The 13,815-nt window shown below is 39.9% G+C and overlaps 1 protein-coding gene across 50 annotated transcripts in view; it reads left to right on the top strand.

Annotated features, from left to right (window-relative positions):
* Nucleotides 1-13,815, top strand: part of PTER (phosphotriesterase related) — a 110,793-nt gene that overhangs the window by 49,807 nt on the left and 47,171 nt on the right. The window lies entirely within an intron of this gene.

Here is a 13,815-nt window from a genome sequence, read left to right on the forward strand (position 1 = left end):
TGCTTCTTCAATAGCCTGAGATGCAGCTGTTCCATGGTTCGTGGCTGCATAACTACAGCTTTTGCCTCTGTCTTCGCATAGCCTTTTCCTCACTGTCTATGTCTTCTCCTCTGTTTGTTACGACAACAGTTGCCATTGGATTTATGGCCCATCCGGATAATCCAGAATGATCTCATCTCAGATCATTTACTTAATTATATCTGCAAAGACCTTTTCCCCAAATAATGTCACTTTCAGAGGTTCCGAGAGTTAGAATCTTGTTGGAGTTCACCATTTAATCCCTACATATTATTTTAGATGCATAGGGGACAGTAAAGCAAATGACTAAATGAAGAAATGCCAGCTGCTGTTAATTTTATGAACAAGTCTAACAGGGTTGCTAAGGCTACTCATTAGCCTTAAATTGAATTTATTACAGAATTAATACAGCACCAGTGAGACTAAAAATATATTACAGGTACTTCTATCTTGCCTATTGGAGTAAAGCCATATTCACATATTGATAAATCCTGATTATCAGACCGGACACATTGCTACTTAATAAACTAACAGTCCTACAAAATGTATTGATAAAATGCCTCTCCTTATGAGGCTGCAGTGAACCATGATCACACCACTACATTCCAGCCTAGGCAACAGAGCAAGACCCTGTTTCAAGGAAAAAAAAAAAAAATTCTTCTACTTAATAAAAGCTATTGTAAAATCATGTATAGGAAATATAAACAAGTGTAGTTATTAGCAGAACAGAGAAGTCAGCATTAATGGGGAAACTGAGGCACAATAGGATAAAGGCAATTCTCCTGGCAACCGGGTTGTTATCAAGATCCATACTTGGCTATCTTCAGGAATCTTCTGGTTGCACTGATAAGATAGAGGCGGGCTTCTGTAATGGTCACAGGGGCAATGCGTCAGGCTGTGAAAACTAGACTCTTTGGACCCAGTGAGAACTTTAAATTCTGACTCTCGTTGGTGTAAGATCTTAGACAGCTTAATTGAATTTAAAACAATGTATTTTATAATGTTGCCTTGTATGATATGGGATATATGTGGCACATTTATTCAGTAAGGATGATACTTTTTAAACATTGTGAAGTATGTCATACCTTCAAAAATGTATTATGCTAATAATTTTAAATTTTATAAAATGTTTTAGATTCTTAAAAGCATTGCGTTCTGCAGTTATTACACAGTATAAGTGTTTTATGTGTCTATTAGAACATAATTGTTTATCATGTTCAAATATTCTGCATTTCTACTAATTTAAATATGTGTGTGTGTGTGTGTGTGTGTGTGTGTATGGAGAGAGAGAGAGAGAGAGAATGAGAGTCTCTCTCTCTGTTGCCCAGGCTGGAGTGCAGTGGCATGATTTTGGCTCACTGCAGCCTCCATCTCCCAAGTTCAAGTGATCCTCCCACCTCAGCCTCCCAAGAAGCTGGGACTACAGGCATGTGCCTCCACACCTGGCTAATTTTTATATTTTTTATAGAGATGGGTTCTTTCCCTGTTGCCCAGGCTGGTCTCAAACTCCTGAGCTCAAGCAAGTCACTCACCTTGGCCTCTCAAAGTTCTGGGACTATAGGCATGAGCCATTGTACCTGGTCACAAATTTCTTTTAATTGCATGCTTGGCATTCCTTGGGATTCCTGAACGTAAGGATGTATCTTTCATTGTTTCTGAAAAGCCTCGGCCATTATCTCTTTAAATATTGTTTCACTCACATGTTGTTTATCATCTGTATCACAAACTCCAGTTTGGTATATGTAGGGCTTTCTTACCTGTACTCTGTATCTCTTAACATCTGTTTGATATTTCCATCCACATGCATCACTGAGCTGTAATGTCTTCAGTTCGATCTTCTTATTTACTACTTCTCTTTCCAACAGAATCAATCTGTTGCTTAGCCAATTTATTTGCTTTATAATATTGAGAACTGTATAGTTTTTTCTGTTACCTACTAAGTTCTGGTTGGTTACTTTTCAAATCTGCTTGGTTAATTTTGATAATTTATTTTCCTTTCAACATGGTTTCAATTCAACCTTTAAAAAAATATTAAACATATAATATATAACTTGTAATTGATAAATCTAATTTCTGCTGCCTTTTTTTACTCTGATGTAGTTTACTAGTTCTTCTGGCTGTCATTGGTATGAGGTTATTTCCTTATGTTTTAGAGTAGAATTTTTTGTTGTGAGATCAGACTTCTTAGAAATTATTATGGATGTTAAGTTGGTTTCTCCTTACCCCTGTTTTTTTTTTTTTTTTTTTTTGGTTATTTATTTTTTATTTCTGGTAGGCAGTTGTGGCACTACCTATATGGGAAACTTTATACTACATTTTTTAATTGTGGTAAAATGTACATAACATAAAATGTATCATCTTTTAAACATTTTGAAATGTACAGTTCAGTAATGTTTAGTGTATTCACTCCCCATGGCCTGTGACAAACGCCATTCTACTTTCTGTCTCTGTGAATTTGACTACTCTAGGTACCTCTTGTAGACGGAATCACATAACGCTTTTTGGGACTGTTTAAACTAAATTTTAGACTTGAGAGACTTAGACCCACACAGGTGCTATGAATTCTGACCCCTCAGCTCGGCAAGTGCAGGAGTGGGGCTATGGATTCTCAAGGGAGACTTTTTCTCAACTTACCTTCCTTTCACTAGAAGCCAAAACTGAGAAAGATATATACAGATACCCCTTGACTTATAATGGGTTATGTTCCAATAAAGCCATGGTAAGTCAAAAATATTGTAAGCTGAAAGTGCATTTAATATACCTAACCTACTGAACACCACAGCTTAATGTAGCCTACCTTAAACATGCTCAGAACACTTACATTAGCCTACAGTTCTGCAGAATCATCTAACGCAAAGACTATTTTGTAATAAGGTGTTGAACAGCTCATGTAATTTATTGAATACTGTACTGAAAGTAGAAAACAGAATGTTTCTCTGGGTACTTGAAGTACGGTTTCTAGTGAATGTGTATTGCATTCACGCCATTGTAAAGTCCAAAAAGCATTAAGGCAAACTAACCAGGGACCATCTGTAATCTCCAAAAACTGTTTGTGAACCAAGTTTTTACCTACTTCATCCTCAAGGGTGTGTTGCCTTCCATATAAAGGGAGTAGCCCTTTATATGTCTCCAGTCTGATCTCCCACTTGATTCAAGTCCAAGCTCTGTCTTACTTGGCTCATTAATACCTTTTAGGCAAATGCTAGCTCTAGGTCTCTCCTTATTCCTCATTTTTTCAGTTCTCTTGTTGTCTCTGTCCCCTGAGCAAGTAAGTGTTACTTTCCCACCAGCTAAACCAAGCATTTCAAAATAGGGTGTTTTTTTTTTTCCCTCTCTTCAATATAATGTAGTATTTTACATGCATTCTGCTGGAAAGGTTTTCTGTGAACATCTAGTCTGCCATACTGCTTGAAACTGGCTCAAGATGATTCGTAAAGAAGAATCTTTCTATCTCCATCTATTTACAGTTAGACATGTATGTAAGTTAGAAAATTATGCTTGGCACAAATAGAAAACAAGCTTTCATTGGAAAATGTGAAATAAACCTTTGCTTCTACCACAGTAGTATTTCTCTGCTCATAAAATCAAACAATATATAAATTGCAAATGTTTTCTTTATTGCCTAGTGATATACATATATGTATACACTACACCTATATATACACATATGTATATATTTATATATATACACACACATATGTATTTTTTTTCTGTTAAACAATAAAGATACATTACCAGATTTCCATTTGGCTGCAGTTTCAGTATATCTCTCTAGAATGACTCAGAACAGAATGGAAAGGTTGACCTGACATCAGACAAACTCAGAACATTCTAGAAAATTCTGAGACCATCGCTAGAGCAGCCATCCATTCCGTAACTATCTGATGGATTATTCAGGGTTCCAGTGCATGAAAAAGACATACATGAAAGTATGAGCAGTTTGGTAGGGAGGCAGCTAGGGAACATGACTTTAGAAGAAGCAGTGCATTTGGAAAAACATACCGAATAAAGTAACAGAAAAAAATAATCAGGGAGGCAGATGCAGGCATCGTTAGCTCTTTGAAGTGGCTGTTCACAGCAAGACAGTGGCCATGCTGAAGTCTGACTAGGTCAGCCTCTCACAGACTCTCTGAGGTCTGCAGGGCTGTGCATACAATCTGAGCCGTACTGAAAGGCCAAGGACTTCAGCTTTCTGTAATGGGGACAAATCACAAAGGGCATGTATTTCATGCAACGAAATGCACAGAAGCCTCACAAAACAGACGCGCATCCCCAACACAAGGCCTCCAAAAAATAAAAACCAAGACAAAATGGCAAATCATTTCATTTCCCCCATCATGCCTTTTCAGACATGAAAAAACAAAACAAGGCTCTGAAGCTACCCTGTGACTGGGAGATAATCAGGCAGTGGCTCTGCTTCAGAGCCCTCCAGAATGCTGGGACTCTCCAATGGAGCTCACCCTCAGTCTTACCTACCCATGACCAGTTTATTTTTCCCCTTTACAGTAGTATTTCCGTCATCTGAGTATACACAGTGAAATATTACAGTATGCCCCCAATCACAGGTAAATATTTTTGAAGATGTACAGTCTTCATTAGGATTCATGCATTTTTGTGGGTGCACACACACACATACACACATTGCGACAACAACAACAAATTGCTACATGGCTATCCAAAAGGGGCATTTGGGACCCCAAGAGGGAAGAGTTAATGAATGGCCATCACCTTAGGAGACCTCTGAACTACATTGTTGTCATGTGACCATTGGTAACCTGCTTAAGGTCATTTACTAGGAGATAACAGCTTGACAAGATAAATCTGCTTCTGTGTCTAGGGCCTCCCCTAACCATCTGTTCCCTTTAAGAAACGTGGGCCTGTTGGCTGCTGTGAATTTAACCCTAGGGAACATTGCAGGGGACCGCCCTTGATGGTTACAGCCACCCAAAGTCAACATGTATTGGAAAAGAGCACCGGCACTTAAGGGTTCCTGCTTGATCTTAATCTATGAAGGCTTTCTGCCTTTCAATCATTTATTATAATTTTACTACCTGTTAAAACTCTACCCACATGTCCAGGTGACGTGTAATGATAGCACTGCCTTGGCCTCCGGTCTAATATAGGCTAGATGCAATTGAAAAAAAAACCCCACATATATCCTTTTTGCCATTCATCTTCAAGGAGATTTTATCGTTAATGGACTATTAGAGTAGCTGTAGGTACTTTTATGACAACAAAATTATTTACCAATGAAAGCTGAGTAAAACAGCATGGCTGGCAGGTATTTGGGTAGCAACTAGTTACTGATTAAATTTTTTACCCCTCTAGAGGGGCAATAGACAAGTGCGGTGCCTGACTCTTTTTTCTGCTCGGTTATCTATTTAACAAGCCAAAGGGCTTTGATAGAAATCCAGGGCCTAGAGTTTGATTAAGGGCACAATGATAATTAAGTGAAGGAAAATAGCACATCACTGTCTGAAAAGTCCTGACTGAGGAAGGTAGAGGAATTGACCTAAGGGTTTCTGAAAGACAAGAGGGAAAGGTTTAGGGAACTGGCCAACAGCACATTTTATTCCATTTGTTTCTGATCATTTGTGCCAAACTGGCCAAACTCTTGGAAAGATATAATTTTGATATTTTTTTTCATGCTCTTAATTAGGTGAAATAAGAGAGTGGGATATCACATCATTCATTCATTCCGCAAATATTTGCGTGTCTAGTTACCATATACCAGATGCTGGGCTGTAGCCTGAAGAACAGCCCACTCTCTGTCTTCAAAGTCATTATTTAATTATAATTATGGTGATTGTTAACCTTAAGGTTTTCTGTGAAAAGCCACAAAAAATAATTATGTGGTTTCCTTGGAACTTACACAATTTAATTCCTGTGAATATTCGTGAATTAATGGGAAGTCATTCAAAAACAATTCCAAGCAAATGTTTGACAAACTGAAATTGAGCAAAACATCTTGATATAGTTAAGTAGTACAGTGGTGTTTAAGAACAATTGGAATGCTATGTGCATGTATTTGTTTGTAACAATTAAAATCCTGTGAATATGGCACTGAGTTTCTTTTATTCTCACAAACAATTTTTTTTTTTAATTTTTGAGAATAAAAGAGACAGGGACTTGCTGTTTCCCAAATTAATTTTGAACTCCTGCCTCAAGCGATCCTCCTGCCTCGGCCTCCCAGAATGCTGGGGTTACAGGCGTGAGCCACTGAGCCGACCAGAAAAATGATTTTTAACCCTAAAGTGTTATGCAAATTTTCCCCACCCCTGCCCTAATTATTGCTTACTATGTATTTTCTCTCAACATGTAGAACCTATGGAAGGAAGAAAGGGAAAGGGGGAGGGAGGGAGGGAGGCAGAAAGGAAGGAAGGGGAGGGAGGGAGAAAGAAAGGAGAGAAAGAAGGAAAAAAAGGAGAGAGAGAGAAATCCAGGCAAACATTTGACAAAGTGAAATGCACCAGAATTCTTTATATTCATAAATAGTGCCAAATAAAATGCAATAAAGTTATGGTGATAATTAATAATTAATTGTGGAGTATCCCAAATTATACTATTTTGGGCAGACCTGCCTTCCAGGTGAAAGAGAAGCGCTGGCCATGTGTTCTATGCAGTACATTCTACCCACCAAAGCCTTCCACTAGTAATTTTTTTCTAAAGCAATTTTTCATGACTCTGACACCATTCCCATGAAATGTGACATTTTAACAAATAGGATTGCCATGTCTATGAGATTTATCTTCACTCTCCTCAATACCATCATTCCCTGAACCGTGTATCGCCTTACATGAAAAACGCAGCCTCTTTTGTGCTATGTGGTAGCTGAAGAGTTCATATGGTGAAAAGCTCTTCCTGGGATGTATAAACTGTGAAATGCATTCTAAAATAAAGTTTTAATTACACTTTGTAATTTGGAGCCAACTTCTGGGTTTAGTCTAATTTAAACAAGGGTTTTTCTCTCTTGCAGCCATCTGTTCCTTTTGCTTAAGCCTACACTTAAGTCATAATATTGAAAGGGTGACGTCATTCCTTCCTATGATGTCATTAAACATTTCTTTAGCGACCCAAGCAGTCAGAGAACTGAATGAAATGGTGGGGGGAGATGCTTGTTAAAATGTAGATAATAGCAAACTGAATTTTTAAATTATATTTCATTCCCAGTTATTCTCCAATATCAAAAATATTGTTCAATAAATGTCATGCCTTAATGCAAAAAGAATCCCATAAAAAATAAATCTTTAAAATACCTACATATTTGGGCATAAACTAGTATATTAATGCAAACGTACTCATTTATGGCTTGAGTCTGGATCAAACTAAAATTCTTGGCAAATTGTTAGTGGAAGTAGCAAATTATATGTTTTTAATCATAGGCAATGTTTAGACCACACATTAAAAACTTACATCATCTCTATTTACTTTCTATTTTTGACATTTAAATTTAGTTTTAATTAATTGAGATCAGTTAAATTCCATCAATTAAGAATTTTTCAGATCTGGTAGTTGCCGTGGAGCTGTCATTAGCAGTGTAAGGTAGACATGAATAATGTTTTAAATTCTGTTAATATCAAATCAGAGTATAGTAAATTAGGTTATAATCACTCGATTTTGGTAATTTGCTTTTTTTAAATATTGCATTATAAACATTTTAACGTTAATTTTAGGTTATTGAGTATATATTTCTAGTTGAGTTTAGTAATTATTTTAAGTAGTTGTTGAAAAACTTTAAAAACATAAGAATTCCACATAGTTGTACAAATATTCATTGGTTCTAAATTGATAAACTCAAGGGGGAGGAGGACAAAGATTTTTTGGAATTACTTTTTTTTTTTTTTTTTCCCCTGAGACGATGTCTTGCTCTCTTATCCACGCTGGCGTGCAGTGGTGCGATCTCAGCTCGCTGCAACCTCCACTTCCCAGGTTCAAGTGATTCTCATGCCCCAGCCTCATAAGTAGCTGAGATTACAAGCATGCACTACCACGCTCAGCCAATTTTGTATTTTTAGTAGAGACGAGGTTTTGCCATGTTGGCCAGGCTGGTCTCAAACTCTCGACCTCAAGTGATCCATCCGTCTCAGCCTCCCAAAGTGCTGGGATTACAGGTGTGAGCCCATCGTGCCCGGCCTGGAATTACTTTTTTGGGAAACAGTTTTTAATGATCAGTCATTGAAATTCAACAATGTTTTCAATAAATCAGTTGTATATATAAGAATTTTATTGTTATTTTATTTGTATGCCAGTTTTTAAAACATAGTTGATCAAGTTTCTAAGTTTTATCAGGGAATGCAATTTATGATTCTTCAGATGTCAGTGCCTGAGCTAGCTCCACGACCCCACATAGAGCTGCCCTCACAGGCCCACCACTTGCCCAAGGAATTCACAGAATCAAATGGCTGATGAGTTACAATCAAATCAAAGCTCAGCACAATGGAAAGGGCATAGATTAGGAGCTGGAATACCTGCATTGTTGATCACTTTAAAGAAGACCCATGTTTTAGTTTCTTTATTCGTGCAATGACATTAATATGTGACATAACTATTTCACCAGTCTATTATGAATTTCACAACCTGCTCCTCGTTCTTGTTATTTAATGGTGCCAACATCTAATCAGTTGCCCAAGCAAGACAGGCTTGTGATTCTCCTCCTGCATGGCTGTCCCTGTGGTGCCTATGCCTCATCCTTCACTCTTGCTGCTGTACTACATAATCTGGCTAATAACAGCGCTATTTACCCAGCTGTTAGCCTAAAGACCTCCAAATACAAACTCTCCTATCCACTCCTCTGGTGTTCTCTGAATTCAGCCCCTCATTTATCATTTGAATTATTGTAAGTCTCCAAACACGAATCCCTCCCTTAGTTTTGGTCCCAGATCTAGCCTTCACAATCCACCAGATCTTTCCAAAGGCAAATCTGATTATATCCCTGGTCCTGACTTAAAACCGTCCAATGGGTCACCTTTGCCTCAGGCAAAGGTCTTGGTCTTCTGGTTCCCTCACCTCCCTCCAGCTTCTCTCTCGTTATTCCTAGTATGCACACAGTCTCCGGGCCAAAGCCACACTGACCATGTCTTTGAGTGCCCTGTATTGGTTGTCCTTATATGCATCTCACGCATGCTATTCTCTCTGCTATGAATGTTCTATTTCCCCTTATCTACTAGGCAGAATCTTTCTTCAAAATGCAATTCACCAGGGGTTTTCTCCTCTATGAAGCTTTTCCAGAACCAGCCAAGCACTGTTTGATAGCTCCTTTTTGCCAACCTAGTTCCTAGTAGCACTTTTACCATGACGCTTGGTAAATTCTGTACAGCAAGTATTTGTTTCCGCGTCTGTTTTCCGTAGTAGATACTGAACTGCTTCCAAGACGGGACTGGTGTTATTTGTGTTTGTTTTCCCAGCTCATGGCTGATTGCAAGTAACAATTTCTTATTAAATGGAGGGATGGATAGATGGATGGATGATTCCCCTCTCTTCTCCCCTCCTGTCTGATAAACTACACCCTTATATTCAGGAACAGCAAGCTCCCTTTTTGCCTCTCAGCCGGTAGTTCTCTGGATTTTTTTTTTTTTTTTTTTTTTTTTGAGACAAAATCTCACACCATCGCCCAGGCTAGAGTGCAGCAGCGTGATCTTGGTTCACTGCAGCCTTTGCCTCCTGGGTTCCAGCAATTCTCCTACCTCAGCCTCCCAAGTAGCTGGGATTACAGGCGCCTGCCACCACGCCTGGCTAATTTTTGTATTTTTAGTAGAGACAAGGTCTCACCATGTTGGCCAGGCTGGTCTCAAACTCCTAACCTCAGGTGATCCACTCGCCTTGGCCCCCGAAGTGCTGGGATTATAGGCATAAGCCATATGCCCAGCCTCTCTGGATTGTTCATCTGGAACCCTACCAACATTTGTCTAAATAGTGTCCTTTAAGGCTTAACTCAAATGAATCAAAGTGAATCAAATGAAAAAAATTAATTGCCTCATTCTTCTTTTGTAATACTTTGTATTTATTTGTACTTAAATGTTTGTAACACATTTAACTATAATTATTGGCTTAAATATCTACCTTCTGTGGACTTTAAGTTCCTTGAGACAGCATCTTAAATTTCTTACTCGTGTCTATATTCCTAACACAGAGAATAGCACAAGATAGCTGATAGTAGACGTTCACTGAATTAATTTATGGAGGTGTGTTTCAATGTGTGAAATGAAATAATGTACCTGAGAGTTATTTGAAACTGTAAAGCCCAAGACAAATAGTAGGTGCTTTCGTTATCTTGATCCTACCCACGGATCAAATTCTTTCCTCTGCTCCTTAGTTCTTTCTACCTAGGGAGTCCACAGACCCTTGTCTAAATTATCACTTCATACAGACTTCCTTTCTCCCACACAGAGTATATTTTGACATTAAACTAAACCCCTCAGCATATGGATAAGATCTAGAATATAAAAGGGGGTTGAAAATAGAATCACCTGTCTTGCATTGTAGTACCAGCCTTAAGAAACTGGGTAAATGATAACTGTATTCTGAAAATAAAGAGCCAAATCACTTTGGACACCTTTTTTTTTTTTTAGCTGATGGCAATATATTTTCCCTAAATTTATGCCCGTTTTTATATACAGAAAAGTTACTTATTAGTTGAGCAAAAGTATAAAATATGCAGCAGAAGAAATGATATCATATGAATGACATGAACAAGTACTTGATACAAAAATCTCATTTTCATTCTGGGAAATCCCAAGATATTTTGTAAATGACATTGAAATCATTTCATCCACCTTGAAGGTGGAACGTTTCTTCAGTGTGAAATGCAGTAGCTCTTCTGTGCGTCACAATCACTTCACTGACTCTTCAGGGGAAGAAGCGAAAACTACCTACCTTAAAAGCTGGGAGAGATTGGAGTAAGAAACAATAGAATCATTCATGGATGGCCGGGTGCGGTGTCTCACACCTGTAATCCCAGCACTTTGGGAGGCCGAGGCAGGCAAATCAGCTGCCGGATCAGCTGAGGTCAGGAGTTCGAGAGCAGCCTGGCCAACATGATGGAACCCCACCTCTCCTAAAAATACAAAATTAACTGGGTGTGGTTGGGGGCGCCTGGAGTCCCAGCTACTCGGGAGGCTGAGGCGGGAGAATCCCTTGAACCCAGGAGGTGGAAGCTGCAGTGAGCCAAGATCGCGCCACTGCACTCCAGCCTGTGCGACAGAGTGAGAGTCCGTCTCAAAAAAATAAAATAAAATAAAATGAAAAACAACTCTCAAGAATTATTCATGGATATGGAATGCAGAATGAAGAAAACTGGCTGAGGTTAGCACCTCCACTCTTCCAAGACGTGCTGTGAGATCACTGGTGACTAGGAGGGGCAGGACGTCTGTTTAACCCTCATCTGCTGGACGGCACACAGAGTTCATTTCCCCGTGGTAGCATACTGACATTTGGGGTCAATCCTCTCCAAGTGAAAAAGAAATTCACTTGCATAAATGCAACTTCAGTAGCACTTTGGCAGTCCCTGGAAGCCATCCAGCTGAATGTCAGTTTCACATAGGTAAGTCACCTTGTTAGACCTACATAGTACAAGGTGCTTGTTCCTAGATGTCATTGTGATGGTGAGTGTGTCTCCAGAGTGTGAGTGCCTTGGAGGAGGAAGGGAGCTGCCTGGTGCCTGGGGCGTTCACACCCCGGAGGGGCAGCCTGGTCTAAGAACAGGCCTCTGAACACAAAAGCAGTTTGGGTTTTTTTGAAGCTCTTTCCATTTGAGACCTGAGTTTACCTTTTCTGAGACTTAAAGTCCTCATCTGTAAGATGGGGACAGTCACACCTTCCTGATAGAGCTTCTGTAAGGATTAAACAAGCTGGGGTGATATTAAATACCTGATGCCTATCAGGTGTTGATTTTCTTATTTCCCATCCCACCCCTCAGTAATATCTCATACCACATTCTACTTATTTACAGGACTTTCCTTTGAAAAATATGTGTGATCATACACTATTTTCTTCCCCTGGATTTTGCAATCAGTTTGCTTTGTCAATAAGAATAATTTAAATGAATTAATCCCCTTTATTTTTATTTTATTTATTTATTTATTTATTTATTTGGAGTTGTGTCTCGCTTGCTCTGTCACCTAGGCTAGAGTGCAGTGGCTTGATCATGACTCACTGTAGCCTCGACTTCCCGAGCTCCAACAATCCTCCCACCTCAGTCTCCCAAGTAGCTGGGACCATGGGCGTGCACCACCCTCACCGGGCTGATGTGTGTATTTTTGTTAGAAATCGGGTTTTGCCACGTTGCCCAGGCTGCTCTGGAATTCCTGAGCTCAAGTGACCCTGCCACCTCGGCCTCCCAAAGTGCTGGGTTTACAGGCATGAGCCACCGTGCGCAGCTGAATTCATTTCTTTATGTTTTTTTTTTTTTTTTGAGACGGAGTCTCGCTCTGTCGCCCAGGCTGGAGTGCAGTGGCCGGATCTCAGCTCACTGCAAGCTCCGCCTCCCGGGTTCCCGCCATTCTCCTGCCTCAGCCTCCCGAGTAGCTGGGACTACAGGCGCCCGCCACCTCGCCCGGCTAGCTTTTTGTATTTTTTAGTAGAGACGGGGTTTCACCCTGTTAGCCGGGATGGTCTCGATCTCCTGACGTCGTGATCCGCCCGTCTCGGCCTCCCAAAGTGCTGGGATTACAGGCTTGAGCCACCGCGCCCGGCCTGAATTCATTTCTTAATTGCCTTCACATTAATATTTGGTTACCCACAGGTGGTCATATCAATAAATGTCAGTTAAAAAATCAGAAAAAAAAAAACTGTATATATATGTATGTATGTCTTGGTTTTTTAATGACAGCAAATTTCTCTTCCCCTCTTTTTCTTTCTATTTTTTTATTTTCGTTGTAGAGACAGGGTCTCTCTGTGTTTGGTCTCAAACTCCTGGGCTCAAGCAACCCTCCCAGAGGCTCGGCCTCCCAAAGTGCTGGGATTACAGGCATGAGCCACTCACTGCATCTGGCCTTGCCCCTCTTTTTCAACTGCATTTTTCTGATGTCTAAAATATCAGCCTAAATTGCTTCCTTTCTGAAGCAATCTCCCCTTGCATGTGACCGTGACATTTTTAAGAATGTTTTTACAGAGGAAACAGCTTCCCCAAAGTCACACCCCTTTACATAAGATTTTCAACGGGATAAGAATTCACAGGAATTCCTTTTTTTTTTTTTTTTTTTTTTTTTTTTGAGACAAGGTCTCACTCTGTCCCAGGCTGGAGTGTAGCAGTGCGACCATAGCTCACTGCAACCTCGAACTCCTGGGTTCAAATGATCCTCCCACCTCAGCCTCCTGAGCAACTGGAACACAGGCACACACCACCGTGCCCTGCTAATTTTTAAAGTCTGTTGTAGAGACAGGGTCTTGCTTTGTTTCCAAGGCTAGTCTCAAACTCCTGGGCTCAAGGGATCCTTCCACCTTGGCTTCCCAAAGTGCTGGGATTACAGGAGTGAGCCAGGGTGCCCCGCCAGGAGTTACTTTTGAAACTTACATGTGTGGATGAATCTTATGGAACAGTGTTAGTCTTCCCCTAGAAAGACATCTCTGCTTATGGTGAGATTCTTCAGTTAACGTTTACAACGTAGGTAACATTTATATTTCATTGCGTCTGGAGAATTGGGTCCCTACAGTCCCCATTCCTCTTTAATTTTTAATTTGTTTATATTTCATTTTTTAGAGGCAGGGGCTCACTCTGTCACCCAAGCTGGAGTGTAGTGGTGTCATCATAGGTCACTGCAGCCTTGAACTCCTGGGCTCAAGCAATCCTCCCCACTCAGC

This window comes from Macaca mulatta, chromosome 9 (assembly GCF_049350105.2).
Source record: "Macaca mulatta isolate MMU2019108-1 chromosome 9, T2T-MMU8v2.0, whole genome shotgun sequence".
Lineage (NCBI taxonomy): Eukaryota > Metazoa > Chordata > Mammalia > Primates > Cercopithecidae > Macaca > Macaca mulatta.